Source organism: Tachypleus tridentatus, chromosome 7 (assembly GCF_004210375.1).
Source record: "Tachypleus tridentatus isolate NWPU-2018 chromosome 7, ASM421037v1, whole genome shotgun sequence".
Taxonomy (NCBI): domain Eukaryota; kingdom Metazoa; phylum Arthropoda; class Merostomata; order Xiphosura; family Limulidae; genus Tachypleus; species Tachypleus tridentatus.
Genome location: NC_134831.1, coordinates 131,878,543 through 131,898,741, shown reverse-complemented (window position 1 = coordinate 131,898,741; position 20,199 = coordinate 131,878,543). Strand labels below are relative to the sequence as shown.

The 20,199-nt window shown below is 33.8% G+C and overlaps 1 long non-coding RNA gene across 1 annotated transcript; it reads right to left on the bottom strand.

Moving 5' to 3' along the window:
* Positions 1–7,998: 7,998 nt before the first annotated feature.
* LOC143258123 (uncharacterized) lies at positions 7,999–17,497 on the bottom strand. Its single transcript, XR_013032149.1, has 3 exons — positions 17,363–17,497; positions 16,742–16,834; positions 7,999–8,163 (listed from the first exon to the last, which is right to left on the bottom strand). It is a non-coding gene; the product is annotated as an uncharacterized LOC143258123 (long non-coding RNA).
* Between the last annotated feature and the right edge of the window lie 2,702 nt (positions 17,498–20,199).

Below are 20,199 nucleotides of genomic sequence, written 5' to 3'. Positions count from 1 at the left end.
CACGAGATAAATAGTCAATAATTATGCCTTTAATTAAGCTCAAAATATGCTTATTAAGAGCTAAGGTGATCTATCAGCTGTGTTGGCCTCTGTACGTAAGCTGCTGAAATGTGTACGTGCTTTTGAGACAAACTAAATAGTTTTGCCAAATTCAACACCATATCCCATAAACTTGGAAACGGTTGATATTATATCGTTTTATGATGCGACTAGAGACGGTTTGAATTTATTTTGTTAATGGAATTTGTTGAAACAGGGTGATGGGTTCGACTTATTTGGAAATAATGTCTTAAAAGCACGATACCTGGAAAACTGTCAATAAAAAAAGAAGAGAGACCTCGTCACGTGTCGCCTTTGGTGGGTTGGCATGTGGTAAGTTAGATAATACCAGCTGAGGTTCTTCGCTGTTTCATCTTATATTACTCTAAAATAAACGTGTATTGTATGTACAGGTTGGTGTCTCTATACTGGTTCTCAGAACGTGAAGCCTGATAACAAACTATTTGAGATAACAATACCAAGCGTTAAGTAAGCCGGGCTCAGTCATGTGAAGTGTCAAGGGTCATAATCAAATGTCACTTAATAAAACCAGAGAGATATTTAAAAAGGGTTATAGATGGTCTAGATGGATTATGCTTTAATATAAACTGTTAAGATATCAATGGACAAATGATAGACATTAAATGACATGGAAAGTACTTTATATATAAAACTGCTCTCCCATAAATAACTGTAATAGATTGTGTGTAAATTCATTTAATTCTTGGATAAAGAATGCTCGTAATTGGTGTACGTTGTCCGAAAATATAAAACTGAGACTCACAAGGTTTCGAACACCAGTCAATGTTTCTCACGGTGGTGCTCTTATCAGCAAGGTTTTCCGTAACTCTCTCCTCAATTGACTTATATAGTCGTATAGTTTATCAGGAGTCTTAAACTTTATTTACTGGCACATTTGATAGAATATGCCAAATTACATTTGGGTGAGTAATAATAATAGAAAATATGAAGACGGAAGTTTGTCGAATTATTAAGTTATATCATATAAGTTTACCATTGCGATCTTCTTTGTAAAAGGAGTGTTTATAAGCAATTAAAAAACAAAGTTTCTACTGTAAAACTGAGGCAATGTAAAAATAATCCCTGTGATATCCCTATTTAGTGATATATCATATAAAAGTAGCCACTATTAAAGCTTTCTATTTTGTTATAAAACTAGATGATAATACATATATTCTCAGCTGTCTCTTCCGTCTCAGCAAACTAATAATGGTAAGAAGGCTACTACATACATTGAATCCCAGATAGTTTTGTCGGTTAGGCCTAAAGGAAGATTTCTGCCTGCAGGAAGGTGTCTAAAGAAGGTTTATCGTGCATCAACCCACCTTGTTACTTAGGTGTTCACCGTACTAGTGACATATTTGTAGGTTCGTACACGTTTTCTTTTATAAAACTGCCAACGGTAAAACTTTTAGAAGTAAAAAAGGAAAGTTTCGCTCAGGTAATCAATAAAACTGTCTCAACTGAAGCTCAGATACAATTCAGTACAGTAGCCAAACGCTTATACCTTATGTTGTTTCAGAAAAAAAGACAGTTAATAAAAAAAGAAAATAGGTACAACACTGCTTCTGTTTACGCGTGTTAATGTATATAGATGTTTCATAAAATTATGTGCTATTCTCTTTTGTAGATGGCGTGCATTACTTCCGAGAATAGAAACAAATTTCAGTATAGATGGCGTGCACTACTTCCTAGAATAGAAACAAATTTCAGTATAGATGGCATGCATTACTTCCGAGAATGGAAACAAATTTCAATATAGACGGCGTGCATTACTTCCTAGAATAGAAACAAATTTCAATATAGACGGCGTGCACTACTTCCTAGAATAGAAACAAATTTCAATATAGATGGCGTGCATTACTTCCTAGAATAGAAACAAATTTCAATATAGATGGCGTGGATTACTTCCTAGAATAGAAACAAATATCAGTAATTTTCTCTCATTCTCTTTTTAAAGACAAAACGTAGAACTCAAATTATGTCCTTAATGGATTAAACGCGAAATGACAAAAAACCGTAAATATTTACTTCAAATCAAAGTGAGAAAATAAAACAACGAACTTAACTCTGAAACATCAATTTCTATGATAATTATGTCTAAATAACACTTCTAAGTTCTTAAGTAACAGGAACCTAACATGGCCTACTAGATAGACTGTCTGACTGTGGATCGATGGGTCTAGGGTTCGAGACATAATTCCGCCGAAGAGCTCACACGAAAGCCTTCATGTATAGTTTTAGAGTGATGATAAAGAAGGTAGTTTGTAGTTTAAGTGTTAAACTTTGTTGCTCATAAACTTATCAATAGGTAAGCGTGCACCACAGACAAAACTACAGAGATGGCTGCCAGGTAGCGCTTGTGCGACATAATTTATTCGTTTGATCGTTTCTTTTAGATCGAATACTCAGATAAAAATCTATTGTTTTTATTTCTTTTGTTTTCGGAATTTCACGCACAGCCACACGAAGGCTATCTGCGCCAGCCGTCCCTAATTTAGCAGTGTAAGACTAGAGGGAAGGCAGCTAGTCATCACCACCCACCGCCTTCTTTTGGGTTACTCTTTTACCAACGAATAGTGAGATTGATCGTAACAATATAACGCTCCCAAGGCTGGAAGGGCAAGCATGTTTGATGTGACGAGGATTGGAACCCGTGACCATCAGATTGGGAGTCGAACGCCTTAACCACCTGGCCATGTCAGGCCTTGTGAAAAAAATATATCTGTATCGATATAATAAATGACTAAAACTTGTAATCAAACTAAAATGATACTATTTTGCAGAGTAAACATACAGGTTTTCTTATTATCATTAAACCAGGAAGTGCTATAATCAAATGCCAGTTTTAGCACCAGTTTCGCTGCTATAGTGCTATTCGAATTTCTTATATAAAATATCATATATGTTCAATTCTATATGGTTGGGAAAACAAACAATTTTTAAACAAACATACTTCTGTTATATTTAAGGCACATCTTCGTGTCATCCCATGAAATCTTTTAGTGTTTGTAATCGATCAATGTGTTCATTATTAAATAACTTTAACCCAGTGTAGTGTAATAATATGGGAGGACAAATCTGATAATCTGGTTGCGAGATTATATTTTATATGATTAATTCTAATATCTACAACAGGGATATAAACCGTATAATTTTTACATGTTTGTTTTTTTGCTTAATTTATGGATAAATATTTGTATTTTTGTTTATGTTTTGAATTTGTTTCTACACAAGTGAATAGACAATACTCGTCACTTTCATTCTGAACTGCTTTTAAAAGTTTCGTGTTTGCACAGTAAAAATCATTCAATTATTTATCAACGACTTTTTGCTCAAGTGACTCTCGATGTCAGAAATAAGCGTGTAAGTGAGGTTAAATTCCTATAACACTTCGTATAAAAGTAAGTGAGGTTAAATTCCTATAACACTTCGTATAAAAGTAAGTGAGGTTAAATTCCTATAACACTTCGTATAAAAGTAAGTGAGGTTAAATTCCTATAACACTTCGTATAAAAGTAAGTGAGGTTAAATTCCTATAACACTTCGTATAAAAGTAAGTGTGGTTAAATTTCTATAACACTTCGTATAAAAGTAAGTGAGGTTAAATTCCTATAACACTTAGTATAAAAGTAAGTGAGGTTAAATTCCTGTAATACATCATATAAAAGAAAGTGAGGTTAAATTTCTGTAATACATCATATAAAAGTAAGTGAGGTTAAATTCCTATAACACTTCACATAAAAGTATTGTGTTAAAAACTATAAAAAGTTAACTGAGAGCATTTTTACATCTTACAAGCCTTTAAAGCTGACAAGTCCTCATGTGGTTCGGTACTAAGTTTACGGCCTAAGAATGTTAAAATCTGGTGTATATATCGTAATTACCCACTAATGTAGTTTTGTGTGAAACTGCTGCAACAGAAACAAAACTACCAAAACCATTAATAAATCTTCTGAGTTCCTTTCTCACGATTTATTTGCTTTGAACCTTTGATTCTGTGTATAAACTGCAAGTTTCTAAACTTTTTCGCTTCAGAATCCTAGTTTTTGAAAGTCTTTATATATATTTCAAGTATATTAATTTTTTTTTGTCTGCTATGTGAGGAAAATAAATTCGTTTTATTTGTTTTTGCGCTTTTCTGTTTTGATGATGTAACTAATTTCGCTGTTCTTTTTCACTTTACAAAAAACTAGCTTTGGTAATTTCAAACTTTGCAGTCTTGTGGTGAATTTCACCTTAATATGAACCTTGAGACGAGGAGTTATCTTAAAGTACAATCAATAATTCTGATGTGGAGTGGAGAGGTAACTTTTATAAATAGGGTGAAAAAAAGATAACTGCCATTCATATACATTAGTTATTTTAAAATTTCTTTTAATAAAGTGGAAGACCACATGACCTCATTAGGTCTGTGATTCTGTTTTGTTGATAAGCATGTGTGAAGACTTGCTTTCAAATTCAATGTTACTAATGATACAGTATATACTAGGTAGCGGTTCCTATTTAACAACATATTGTAAATTTGCCAAAACAATCTAATTTAAATTCAAAAACGTTAAACGGTTATCATTTTTTTATGTTTGTAGTGAAGCACAAAACTACACAACTAGTGTTCTGCCCACCATTGGTATTCAAATTCAGTTTACAGCGTTGTAAGTTTGGTTTGTTTTGAATTTCGCGCAAAGCTACGCGAGGGCTATTTGCGCTAGTCGTCCCTCACTTTGGACTACTCTTTTACCAACGAATAGTGGGATTGACTACACATTATAAAGCCCCCACGGCTGAAAGGGCGAGCATGTTTGGTGTGAAAGGGGGATTCGAACCCACGATCCTCAGACTACTAGTCGAGTGCCTTTACCACCTGGTCATGTTGGGCTACGTGGTTGTGAAAGAAACGTAGACATGGCCTAAATAAAGTCACTAGGGTGAGAAAAAAGTAGAGTCCGTTGACCTACCTAATTGTTAAGCCATCGTGAATGAAAGGCCACATTTAGGATGAAAAGAAACATCGACACAATAGGAACAACGTTACTGTAGCTTGATGTATACAATGCAGTGGTAAATTTAATTAGTTATCTGTAATATAATTCTGTAGATATGTGTTTAAAGATTACTAACATATAAGTAATTGAACGGGTTCAACGACATCATTATAAACGATACAAATAAGCCATAGATGTGGTTGTTACTTTACCAAAACACAGAATATATTTAATTTTGAAATGCATGGAAGAGTCAGTAAGATAATTTTGCAAGTAAATCTTTCTTATTTTCAAAAAAGAACATAGAAAAATATTATCAAGCTCGAATATTGAAATAACATATTACGATTTTATATTAATGTATCTTCGTGCATTTAAATACAAAACTACACAATGGGTATCTGTGCTTTGCCCACTAAAGGTATATAAACACGAATTATAGCGTCATAAGAATGTAGTATTACAACTGAGCCATTTGGGAGAATTAATGTACCGAAACTAATACGTTAAAAGAAAAAAACACTTTTTATTATTTTCACTAAGCTATTGGGGGAGGTGTAAAAGAATCGATTTAGTCTTAACTATGCGTTCTTGTATTAGAAATCCAATCAAAAGTCATTTTACAGGTCATGGTGATATATCCATGTCTCTAGCAGAAAGTGTGTGGGTGTACAATCAAACAGCGGGTGCTAAGCAATCAAGACAAAGTCGTGAAAGGTCAAGTACGTCATGATATGATCATTATATGCATAAAATAGTTATTTGGGATCTTCAGTCTGTTACTCATAGGCTCAATTAAGACTATAAAACAATAAAATATTTCATAAGATGGACTTAAGTTTTGACACATCTGTTCAGCTTTTCAGTTGACGCATACCTCTTTTGGATTTTTGTAGACATTACTGGTAAGGAAAGCAACGCCAGTACTTATCATATTTAAATCACTTTTATATCTCTCTATCACCAGAGAATTTGCATCTCGAAAGCTTAATACAATACGCATATCATTTAATGTTGATATGTCATCTTACCTTAACTAAAACCGTTCCTGCAACGGTCATGCTTAATGAGTTTGCACTGAATATCTCGTTTATCTTTATTTAGCTTTCGAGATGCAAATTATCTGGTGATAAAGAGATATAAAAGTGGACCAAGTATTAAGACTATTTGTAAGTTCAGTCGAACAAGACTGTGCATAATAACGTACTATTAGGACTAACCTGCACTAACTTGACAAGAAACACGGAAATCGTGGGTTTGATTAAAAGAAGTGCCGATTTGAATCCCATAAAATATTTGTGGAGCCTCCTTGAACAGAAAGTAAAAATCTTTACAGTGAAGTGAGTCATCTATGAGTTGGTTCATCCAAGATATTGACTGATCATGATGTTTAAAGCGTAAGTTTGGATGACATAAAATATTGACTGATCATAATGTTTAAAGTATAAGTTTGGATGACATAAAATATTGACTGATCATAATGTTTAAAGCGTAAGTTTGGATGACATAAAATATTGACTGATCATAATGTTTAAAGCGTAAGTTTGAATGACATAAAATATTGACTGATCATAATGTTTAAAGCATAAGTTTGGATGACATAAAATATTGACTGATCATAGTGTTTAAAGCATAAGTTTGGATGACATAAAATATTGACTGATCATAATGTTTAAAGCATAAGTTTGAATGACATAAAATATTGACTGATCATAATGTTTAAAGCATAAGTTTGGATGACATAAAATATTGACTGATCATAATGTTTAAAGCGTAAGTTTGGATGACATAAAATATTGACTGATCATGAAAATGTATAAAAGCAGAGGGAGTGGCTTTAGTTTTTTTGGAAAATTAGGCTCTCACGTAAGCCTATTTAGTTAAATGGTTACTCTCATAGCCTTGAATTTGAGGAGTGTAACAGGCGATACTAAAGTATGCTCTAGTTCCAGCTTTACCATTCTTTTCGTCAAAGAAACATTTGACTTCAATTCTTTGGAGAACTCGTAACAAAATATCAAATTTTAAATACCATGATAATGTGCACACTTAGCTGGAATAGTCAGTCTGAACATTTCCAGCTTAATTTAATAATTTCAATTGAATGTATTAAGGAAATTTTATATATATCCACTGTTTTACTTGTTTTAATATCGCAATAAAACATTTCTTTATAATTGTTAACATCAGGGGCGTAGATTTTGGGGGGATGGGGTATACAACCCCCTTTATTTTAGGTGGGGGTATGGTGCATACAATCATCCCCCCTACAGTTTGGTCTGTTGAATTGTTTTATTGCATCACAAGCCTACAAATTGTGTGTCTGTTCTTGTGATTCTCGTGTTTTTACCAATCGAATTACATAATTAGGCCTAGATGTAGGCTTTTTCAGTAGCCGAAATGTACATCTTTAATATAGGCGTGCTTCTAAGCTTTTCGATCTAAGCGATAGTTTGTAAGTATTAGTCAGTAGGCCTAAGGATACATGCAAGTATCGTGGCAACAAGATCACTCTGAGACTGCATGTTTACAGCTTTCAGGTTCGCGTAATCAGAGATTACCAATTTGAAAATTGAACAGTCCACATAAGCGGTTGCAAAAATCATCCCCCCATCGGGTGTAAAACAAATCTACGCCACTGGTTACAATGTTAAAAACAAGTTTTCTTTATATTTTAGTTCAAACATCAAGTTAAAATATAATCACTTTTCCACTGAAACTTTCTGAGGAGAAGATTAATACAATGGAAATTATCAACTGAAGGACAGTTTAAATAATTTGCAGTTGAAATTACTATTCACAAAGTTTGGGATCAGAAGTATCTCTTAAGGAAATTCAAAACACGAAACCGTTAGATCTTGATACTGTGTTATTAATGATGTACCTGCCGTGAACTGTTTATAATGCATGAATAAATTTTCAAGATAGATTTAAATTCATTTTGTATTTGATGGTTCTTTTGAAAATACATATAAACAGCACGAAAACATATCAACAATGTGAATGAAAGTCTTCAAGAGGAGATCTTTACCCATGACGGACCCTGTTTGAAGTGCTCGATTCTGAAGTAGCCCAGACGTTATTCCTTGGTTGAAGGACACTCGAAGGTTCCACGTGTCTGTAAAGTGAACAAAATAGAAAGAAAAGAGAGACAAAACATCTTACTCTTAAACCAAGTAAACAAAAAACAAAACAAAGAGTAAAGCAGAAACATCATTGTCAAAATAAACAGACGGCTATATTTTTACCATAAACATTTTTTCTCTTTCTTTGTTGAAATAAATACTTAATAGTATTTAATACAGATCTATAGACACACGTATATAAATACACAGATATATACATATAAATACATTCATGTAAGTGAACTCTGGTCAGTAAAAACCGTGGTTATCAATTACCCTGCTTGCTAGTTGTGAAGGTAGCTCCCACGCAGTCTAACTGTAAACGATATTGTTCGTAATTTATGTTTTAAAAATAATAATTTATAACAGATTGGCTGAAATAAAATCTTAAAAATATACAAAACAAACAAACAAAACGCTTCTATTTTAACGTAGCTGGTTACTTCCAATGATAATAAGCCTTCAATATTATTTGTTTGTTTTTGAATTTCGCGCAATGGTACATGAGGGATATCTGCGCTAGCCGTCCAAATTTAGCAGTGTAAGATCAGAGGGAAGGCAGCTAGTCATCACCGCCCAAAGCCAACTATTGGGCTACTCTTTTGCCAACGAATAGTAGGATTGACCGTCACATTATAACGCTCCCACAGCTGAATGGGGCGAGCATGTTTGGTGCGACGTAGTGAATAACATGAACTTGTTTATCTGCGGAACAATGCTCTGAATAACCAACAATTAAAGGAAGTACTCCACCAGTATGACAGTATTATTGGTATGATTACAATGTTTCACCACGATAATCAGATATCATTATGTAACCGGACAAACAAGTCTCTGTTTATCCGATAATCAACAAGATTTTTACATATTGGTATTGAAAACCGAACGGTGCGAACATTAGCCTTCACTATTCCTTCTGCCAACTAAGATAGCTATCATAAAAATATTAGACCAGAGCCAGACAAATCGAATGCAACACATTTTTTGAGGCAGAAATCTTTTCAAATCTACCAGATATCGAGTTAGAATAATAAAAGAAAAACGAAAAAAAACAGATGGTAATCGCACTAGGAAGCTCTTCTACTCTTAGCTAGTAATCACATAAGTTGTTTACAACCATGCCCACATCTCCGGTATATCACCCAAACAGGTTTCAAGGCAATGGAGATTTTTTTTCGAAACTTTCTGAATCATGTAAATAATAAATAAAAGAAAAAAATGTTTGGTGATATATATATATATACAGTATACCGATTTCATTTGCTTCAAAGTGTATTGGAAAGCTTAATAAGACCACTAGACATTAAATAAAATAACTTTCATTTGATATTATGTTGTGTAATAACCAAAATAACCGCTGTAGCTGAGATTGCTCCTACTTTGAGTAACATGCGAAGAAATTTATATATTTGAAAGAAACATTGAATACTGAGAAAGGAGTACTGCAGACCCATGTGAAAGCTGTCCTAATAAATACCTAAACTAAAATAAACCTTAATGACATGTGGACTCCGTTCATCAAAGTGTTTTCATGAATGATTTTTTTTTTTAAATATTAGATTTACATTGTTTGTTTGAATTTCGCACAAAGCTACTCGAGGGCTATCTGTGCTAGCCGTCCCTAATTTAGTAGTGTAAGACTAGAGGGAAGGCAGCTAGTCATCACCACCCACCGCCAACTCTTGGGCTACTCTTTAACCAACGAATAGTACGATTGACCGTAACATTATAACGCCCACACGGCTGAAAGGGCGAGCATGTTTGGTGTGACGGGGATGCGAACCCGCGACCCTCAGATTACGAGTCGCACGCCTTAACACGCTTGGCCATGCCGGGCCCTTTAGGTTTACATCTACACAATGTCAACTGTTCTGAAAACTAACTGTCATTGAAAAACAAATATCTCTTCTATCCAAACAAGTGGTCTTAAATTATTATTATTTTTCGTTCAAAAAACCGTTTTTTTGGTGAATTTACGCAATAAATATAAATATTCTTACTGGTGCGTTAGTTACTGAAACGTTAAGATAGAAATGTCGACTTTAGGAAACCGGTTCTAGATGTTTAAAGAATTTTTTCTTTAATACTTACAGTATTGTATGTATTTTATCTAAATGTATGTAACAAAACACTTTAATTTGATGAACAAAATGCATTGTTCTGAGGGAAATACCTTTGAACATACGTAAAGACAGCTGTTCTTCTTTCATGATCTTAGTAAGTAAATTACTTTTTGTCAGCTAACTTTTATAGGAAAGTTGAAAATCACTAGTTAGAAACAAGACGTGCTAATATGACAATATAATGAAGTATTCAATTTACACTATAATTGCTATTATCATTCTTTACCTTCTAATTAATTGACTGTAAAAAGAAATCCTCTCCTTCAAATCCAAGTTTATTAAGACTTAGTAAAAGGTAAGTGCAATAATTTCAAGTAATAAATATTCACCACACAACCTCAAGCGCTCGGTGATAAGTCTACGAACGGACGAAGCTAAAATCAAGAGATTCCGTTTACCGTGGTAGAAAAAAAAAAACTGTTTTGACTTTGCTCTAAAACAAACGAATAGACATAAAGCCAATAATTTTGTCAAGACAACTCGAACCATTTGCCTGTGATTGTTGTAATTGCTGTTATTATTAGTACTAATAATAATTAATTAAAGTGCTAATTAATACTATCACTAAATTATTAAGTATATTCTCAAGAGCGTTAGAACTGTATTTGTTGGTGTTAGTAAGTATAAGAACTACAGTATTCATGCTAGTTCTCATGTTAGTGAGCCCCGGCATGGCCAGGTGGTTAAGGCGCTCGATTCTTCGTAATCTGAGGGTCGCGGGTTCGAATACCCATCGTACCAAACATGCTCGCCCTTTCAGCAGTGGGGGCGTTATAATGTGACAGTCAATCCCACTATTCATTGGTAAAAGAGTAGCCTAAGAGTTGGTGATGGACGGTGATGACTAGCTGTCTTCCCTCTAGTCTTACACTGCTAAATTAGGGACGGCTAGCTCAGATAGCCCTCGTGTAGCTTCGCGCGAAATTCAAAACAAACAAACTCTCACATGAAATAATTGAGTTTTAATGTTTGAAAAAGGCAAACTATCACGGGTTCTTTAGGCATAAGGAACAATTTTATTTTTACAATGCAAGATTTAAGCTATTAGGCTCTTCCTGAGATATTTTTCCGATAACTTTTCTTTACTACTATTATTCCAGCAATACTCACATTAGAAGAATTCGAACTAAAACTAAAAAAAAAATGTAATATTCGTAAAAACTCCCCTGGAGAACATGGATATAAAAACCTAAAATGGCTACAAACACTAAGTTCAGTGATTCTTAAATATATGCGTTTCATAAACTGACATTTATTCACTAGTGAACGAAAATATTTGGTTCTTTTTTTATCTAGGTTTCTTTTGTCTGTAATTGTAGCTATTTTTTGACTTTCTGTTTCTAGATATCACCTTCTTTACACGAAACTTTTATATTATTTTTGTGCCTGGCTTAAGAATATAATCTTAAAGGCAATGTTTAATGCCTGTTTTCTCCTGAATAGAAGTTTTTATTGGCTATCTTTTATTTTTTACTCTAACTAAAAGTTTCTATTCGTTACGTTTTTTACAGTATTATTGTATTTTACCAGAAGCTTTCGTAAGTCCTGGTTTTAAAGATTTACGATGTGTTCGAGTGTAAAATATCTTAAGTTGCTTCTAATTCTTTTCTTGAAAACTTCTTGGAAGGATGGCTAAAACTTCAGGTTATATAAAAGTATTTTATGTCAGAACAGCGAATTATACCATCGAATACTGTCCTGTTTTTAAAAGTTGTATGCAAATATTGTGCTACGAAATCTAAAGCCGACCAAAAATTATTATGTGTTCCACTGTACAGAACAAATGGTAGTGAGGCTATCAAATGGTTCGTTTAATAACACATTCAACCGTGCGTGAATCTGGCAAAATTCAGATGTTATGCATTTTTGTATAGACTGGGTTTAATTTCTTATAATTACAAGAAATATGGAGTGGTTAAATGAGTATAACGAAATAATAGTCCGAGTAAACTTTATTAGTTTGGAAAAATTTTATCCAGTTAAAACAAATATGCTCCATTTAAAGGCTCAATCTTCAGTTCATATTTCTTTGCAACTTCAACGACATTTATATTTTCAGTAGTAGAGCGGTAAGTTGATACACGTTAAACTGATATGTCAGTTTATATAAAATAATGCTTTCTCTGATATAAAACTCACTTTGTCTTTTGTTTTACTTCTGCAACATTGAAAGTTCACAAAAATTAATTTTGTAGAACTTTTCTAACTCGTTTTTAAATGTCAAAGGGTTTCTAACAATTGTATTTTCCTTTTTTATTATTTAATTATCGGGAAAACTCCGAATTTACTGTTCGTTTTGTACATTACCAGGGTGCATGCTATCTAAAGAATTATAAAACTATATAATTAATCCAAGTGACACACGTTGCAAGCAATTTTGAAATCGCGACAGGAGGTTATTCAAATCCATAACCTTCCAAATAAACAAAGGATACAACCACTCTCACACTGAGTTACTGAATGCCAAGTGTATTTCAGTGTAGTTTGTGCTTCTTTACAGGAAGTACAAAATTGCATGGAACAGGATGTTATCTTTTTCAGGATATGATAAATTCATTTAACTCGTGCTGGAATCCATGCTATAAAGTTGATTAGGGGTGTATGTTTGTCTGTTCTTAACGTAAACTTTTCTATTTTCCGGCATCTGATAACTATGAAACTAACAGGGTTTTGTTTATCTAGTTTTATCACTTTTCTAGTTGTTCACGAATTTAACATTCATTTCAATCTCATCTCTTGATACTAACTTAGTGCTCACTATCTGAACCCTAAGCATCATAACGGCAGGTTTGGTTTGTTTTAAATTTCGCGCAAAGTTATTCGAGAGCTATCTGCACTAGCCGTTCCAAATTTAGCAGTGTAACACAAGAGGAAAGGCAGCTAGTCACCACCACTCATCGCCAACTCTTATGCCACTTTTTTACCAACGAATAGTGGAATTGAAGGTCACATTTTAACGCCCCCACAGCTGAAAGGGCGAGCATGTTTGATGTGACGGGGATTCGAACCCGAAATCCTCGGATTACGAGACGAGCGCTTTAGCCACCTGGCCATGCCGGGCCCATAACGATAGTTCATGACTCAGTAGTTTACTTACTGGATTGTAAAACCAAGTGTTCATGGTTTGCGTCTCGTTGCTATAAAAACACTCTTAGTTTTTGTATCATTGCTACTGACTTAATGTCTTAATTTAAAAAAAAAATCATTGATCATGTTTTCGAAAAAATAAAACCATTTCAAAACAAAAGAAAATATTAATAAAAAGCAAGATGTGAAAACTTGTAGCACATTTCCTGAGAAATTTTATTCACTTAAAAGTGAAATTTATTTCAAGCAAATTTTAAAGCCAACAATATAAATCACATCATTATAGTGCTATCAATCAACTAAGTTTCATATAATTATCTATATCATTTGAGTTTCAAGTACTTTAATAGTTGGAGTTTTGTCCACATGATTAAAAAGAGCAATGAAGACTTTAATCGCACGCGATAGTAATATTTATAATTCTTCAGAAAAAAAAATCGTAGTAAATCAAATTTGTCGCGTTTTAATGGCCTCACTTGAGGCTCAAATTTACCTTAATTAAAAATCTCGTTGAGCTTTGACAAGTGTTGAATGAGTTTTTTTAAGGCCAATCTGTTACGTACCATCTTAACTTATGGATATTTTTATATCTGTTGTGAAGTTAGAGGTAAGATGGCATATTTTGAAGTAGAGATATTGCCAGTCTCTGAGGAATTATAGTATTGTAGGTCATTAGAAAACTATTCGAGCGAGGTTATAGAGACCGCTTTCTAGTTGGTACAAAGTCTTGGAAACCCTATGGATATGAAATACTATAGGTGTAAGGTCAGAAAGGAACGGACAGTTCGGTGTCAGTTTTAGAAATGAATATAAAAGACAGAGTTCAACGAAAGAAGGCCAAAAGATGTTTGACTAGAGGGAAGGCAGCTGGTCATCACCACCCACCGCAACTCTTGGGCTACTATTTTACCAACGAATAGTGGGATTGACCGTCACTTATAACGCCCCCACTGCTGAAAGGGCGAACTTGTTTGGTATGACAAGGATTCGAACCCGCGATCCTCAGATTAGGTGTCGAACGCCTTTACCCACCTGGCCATGCTAATAGATACGAAAGAGGATGAAGAAACCGAGAAACGCGAAAGAAGAAGGTAATATGCTTTTAGTAAGAAACAAAACCTATTTCCAAATCCGTGTGTTATTGTCTACCAATGATAAACAGTAATTTGTATGAGTCAAGTTTTGATGTGAATAAATACAACCTAAATTACAGAGACCAGCATTCTTAGGAGAATGCAAAATATTTCTGCCACGCAATCCCAACATGGTAAATTTTGATACCAGAAAAATCGTGAAAAACACATTAAAAAATTGTCTGTATCACTTCTTGGGACATGCAAGAAGGTATCTTTGTACCGAATCTCATGCAAGTTAGTTGATGTACACGTGAATTGTGTTTTCATCGCTGAAAAATTACGCAAAAAAAAGATAAAAATTCCAAAATTGTCTATATGTCTCTTTGGGACCTTCAAATAGTGTATTTGTACTATATTCAACTATATATATTTAACATTCTGTTTCCCGCTAAAATGACGGAAAATGAGCAATCCTATTTGTTTTGTATGTATACGGTGTAGTAATTATCAAAACTCTTAAATTATACGTTTTGTGGAATCTTGACCCCCCTATAATTACTACAAGTAAGAAGATTTACTGTTTTTGTTTGTTGATGTGTGGAACATGTAAAAATGTTTCTTTGTATCAACTCCTATATAAACTGGTCAAAATATGCCCGAGTAATTGAACAAAAACCACCTAAAATATGTTTTTTATAACCTCTGATTTTCCTAAAAAAAGACTCAAAATAAGTAAATCCAACATTTTTGGATCTCAATGTGTTGGGCGCATAAAAACTTATATTGCTTCAATTTTCATCTTAGTTTCTGTAAATGTGACTGCACAGGATATACATTTTGGGGTTGAATGTTTTTTCGAAAAATCCTTAAAATGCTCAAAATGATAAAAAGAGGAAGAGTGTACTGAATCAGGGTTTACCTCAGCCAAGTATTGGATCAGGATAAAACTCAAGCAAATATTGGCTTAGGGTATACTTCAGCCAAGTATTAGATCAGGATAAAACTCAAGCAAGTATTGGATCAGGATAAAACTCAAGCAAGTATTGGATCAGGGTATAACTCAAGCAAGTATTGTATCAGGATAAAACTCAATCAAGTATTGATCAGGGTATAACTTAACCAAGTATTGGATCGGAGTATAACTTAACCTACTATTGGGGTATAACAGGGTATTGGATCGGGTATAACCAACCTACTATTGGATCAGGGATCAGGGTATAACTTAACCAAGTATTGGATCGGAGTATAACTTAACCTAGTATTGGATCAGGGTATAACTTAACCAAGTATTGGATCGGAGTATAACTTAACCTACTATTGGATCAGGGTATAACTTAACCAAGTATTGGATCAGGGTATAACTTAACCAAGTATTGGATCGGAGTATAACTTAACCTAGTATTGGATCAGGGTATAACTTAACCTAGTATTGGATCAGGGTATAACTTAACCAAGTATTGGATCAGGGTATAACTTAACCAAGTATTGGATCAGGGTATTTTTACTCATCCAAGTTTCAACTCAATCAGCCGAGAAACGAAGCAATGGTGATTCATAATAAGTCTATTGGAGAAGGAGATACAATAGAAGAACAGTAAGTTTCTCTGCGGAGACATGATAAAGTAGATGAAATGAAATGTGAACGTAGCTTGGTAGTAAAAATATTTGAGCTAAAGTTATTTACTTGAAAGTGAAAGTCCTGAAAAATGTATATATATTCTGAAAGGAAACGACAATTCGACTCTTGCTATTTTAAGCACTTATTTCATTACCAGTCTAATATTTATTTTCAGTAAGTTAACTGCGTAGAGTAATATAGCAAAACTCCACCATCAGACGCTTTCAATGGAGCGTTTTTACTTAATATTGTTATTTGTTACGGGTTCTTTTATATTGGCTGCTGACTTGAAGGATTTTGATGGCTGATTGAAAGCAGAAAATGGATAGAGAACTTATTTAATCTAAACGGCCAATACAAAGGTTATTCATGCTCAAACTGCATAAACATTGATACCATTGTAGACGTCACTAAGCCTGTATCTCAACAACGTAATGTTTAACTTAAGTGAACATTTTACTAATGTTACTAATTCTTTGCAAACTTCCTGTTTTAATAAGTCCTTTTATAGACTGTTAATGTTTTAGGTATTTTTTGTACGATCTCAACTTAAATACGAATACATCTTGTGCACGTAATTGTGAGCAAGGCTTAAGACAGAGTTTTCAGTAAGGTTTTCTTATCCTATATGTTAGTTTTGATATTATTGAGACGTTTTCAAACATACCTGTTTCCGATTCCCTATTTTCAAATGTATGAATCCGTTTATGAAAATACCAGTGGTCTCCCACTTTACCTTTAATTAGCAGTGTTCTTACGACTGAAAATGATAAACAGACCATACAATCTGCTAAACTGAAACCACAAATCTGAAACCGTACTGTAAATAATATCTTTGTTACCTGGCCATGCAAACAAAGCAACACTGACAATTTTATCCAAAATATAAATGTTGACTTTAATGTTTTAATGAAATCTGACATCTGACTACCATTCTTCTCTGTCCCCCAGTCGGAGAGCAGTAAGTTTACGAACTTACACGATAGATAGTACACAGCCTAATATGGCATTGCTCTAATACAAGTGAGCAAATAAACCATTCTTTGATATTTTATTATTTCGACACAAGGAAATATTCCACGGAAATTTATAGAAAACTATCACATGCGTTCTGGTGCCTACATTACAACTCCAACCAACTCTACTCAGAGGAATTACTTAAATTTCCAAAGTAAAGTGAAAAAAAGTGAGACATTTGTCATAAAAATAGAAATCAGCGTCATTTGCAATACATTTCAAGTAGTTTATTCAACAATCAATAATATCAAAGCCATTGACAATAACTTACCCTAAAAGTCCTTCCACTACAAACTCAATTTCCTTCTTTACAAATCGCAATTACAAACTTAGAAAAATCTGTCAGAAGTTTAATATAAGAGTTTCTTTGAAATCTGGGAATAGCCTTCGAGGCTTCCTGTCAAAGTAAAACAACCAAATAAGCCCGAAGAATAAAAACAAGTAATATCTAGTTCTTCATCTAGTTGCGGAAATCATTCATTGGAGAACCAGATAAAGCTATCACCCAGAGATAAAGAAACAAAACATGATCACACAATAAGATTTCTGTCCCAGGCAAAATGACCACAGCTGAAAGATTTTGAAGTAATTTATATGAAGAGAAAAAAAGCACACTATTTTTTAACGGAGACTAAAATGAAAATTGAAAAAAATTAAAGAAATAATTATGATATAATTAAACGAAACAAAATCTCAATGGATATAACATCCTATACGTAACTTGTTGTTTTGAATTAAGAACAAAGCTTCACAAGGAGCTATCTGTGCTCTGCCCACCACGGGTATCGAAACCCGGATATTAGTTTTGTAAGTCCGCAGACATACCGCTGAGTCACTGGGAGGCGCTATACATTACATCTGGAAACCATATTATTTTGAAGTTAGCAAAAACAAAGTTAAAACCCGAAGAAAGATAGGACTAAAAACTCTATCTCAGCACAAAGAAATATGGTAGTAAGATATTCAAAAAATATAAGCATTGTCCAATTTTCTTTTGATAAAAGGAAGTGGATACTTGTAATACACCATGTCAGATTTATATATTTTACACCTTTTGTGATGATAATATGAAAAATGTATAATTGTCAAATCCATATTAATATAAACATTTTTATAATAATGCTTTTATTCAGATCAGATGTAATATTATAGATGTGATAAACATGTTTATTTGATACATATTTTTAAGGAAGACAATATATATAAGATCTTAAAATCCTGAGGAAAACTAACTTAATGGCAACACAAATGGCAAAGATAAAATTCACAGCTAACACAGGCGCAGTTATAAATGGATCTTTTATAACGTCGTGAAGTAACCCATATAGAAAGCTTCCTTGAAAGGTTGAAGAAACGGTCACGTGGAACAAAACACCAAAAAGCTTTGTTAAATCGTGAGTAAACCTTTAGTTAAGCCTTATTTATTTCGCCAACCTAGGCGTCTAATGTCACTGAAATAACGTCTAGATTAGTGATACTGGTATTAATACATGTTACGAATCATCGCAGGTTTCTCTGCTTATGTATTTTGGTTTTTGATTAAATCACTATTATATATATACAACGAATTTCTTTGTTTGTCAGTAATCTAAACCTTCGTTACATAAAATGATTTCACTTACACATATTTTAATTTTACATGTTTAACCTAATATTGATATTATTATTATGTCGAAAGGTTTGTTTGCAGTTAAGCACAAAGCTGCACAATGAGCTATTTCCGTTGTGCCCACCACGGGTGTCGTAACCCAGGTTTTAGGGATATAACTGCACTAGGTACCCCTGAGCCACAAAGGGCACGTCAAAAGGTCTCAACTGAAGATAGTTGGTTTTAGGGATATAACTACACAAACGTACCCCTGAGCCACAAAGGGCACGTCAAAAGATCTCAACTGGCTGAAGATAGTTATGACATTTTTATAAATTTCAATAGATTTTGTTTACCTGCCCATGTTACTACCTCTACCATCAAAGATGCAGCAATAACACTGATGTATTTACAAATTAATAAATATGAAAAAAAAACAGTTCCATACAGATCAACAAATATTTTAATCTGTGATAAATAGGCCTGATACTAATGTATTATGACATGTATAACTGCAACAATTCTTCGCCAGCTTGCAAAACAACTACATTACATAGCAACTGCTGTTGTATTAAATTACTTATATAAACAGTATTTCGACCACTACTGCGTTTGTTATATCCCAGTCAGCCTGAATAGCTCTGGAATGAGTGAAATGCGTCGTTGATAAAGGATATGACAAATACAGTGTGCTTGTAATACTACAATTGTAAATTATTCCAACTGTTAAAAATAATTAAACGATTAGACTAAGAACGTAGTGTTTGATAATGTAACAGGCCTAATGTAATATGACGAATATACTTATAATATACTAAAATTGATGAATTTGAATCTACAACACTTCCAGAAATGGGTAATATTAGGGCTAATGGTGGTGAACAGAAAGCAAACGAAAGGCATTTGTGGTTAGCGACTTGAAATGTTATATTCAATTAATTACAATCTTTGTATTTTATATGTTTCAGACTTCTTGGGCCTGGCATGGCCAAGCGTGTTAAGGCGTGCGACTCGTATTTCGAGGGTCGCGGGTTCGCATCCCCGTCGCACTAAACATGCTCGCCCTTTCAGCCGTGGGGGCGTTATAATGTGACGGTCAATCCCACTATTCGTTGGTAAAAGAGTAGCCCAAGAGTTGGCGGTGGGTGGTGATGACTAGCTGCCTTCCCTCTAGTCTTATACTGCTAAATTAGGGACGGCTAGCACAGATAGCCCTCGAGTAGCTTTGTGCGAAATTCAAAAAACAAACAAACAAACAATCAGTCTTCTTTTCCACAGAATGTAAATTTGAAAATATATTCGTGAAGTAGAGGATTTCCTGGATTGGCCGTACCTTCTGATGAAGACTATAGTTTCACTTACTCAAGATTCATCATCACAGTTTGGGTCAAGCAACTGAAGAAAGGCAATTAGTGTTCTTATAATAGTGGTATATATGTAAAATGTATACGGTTTTCAGTCCCTTTTAATTTACCACACGGTAACCTAAATTAAGTTAGGTGTGTAAATAATATTACTGC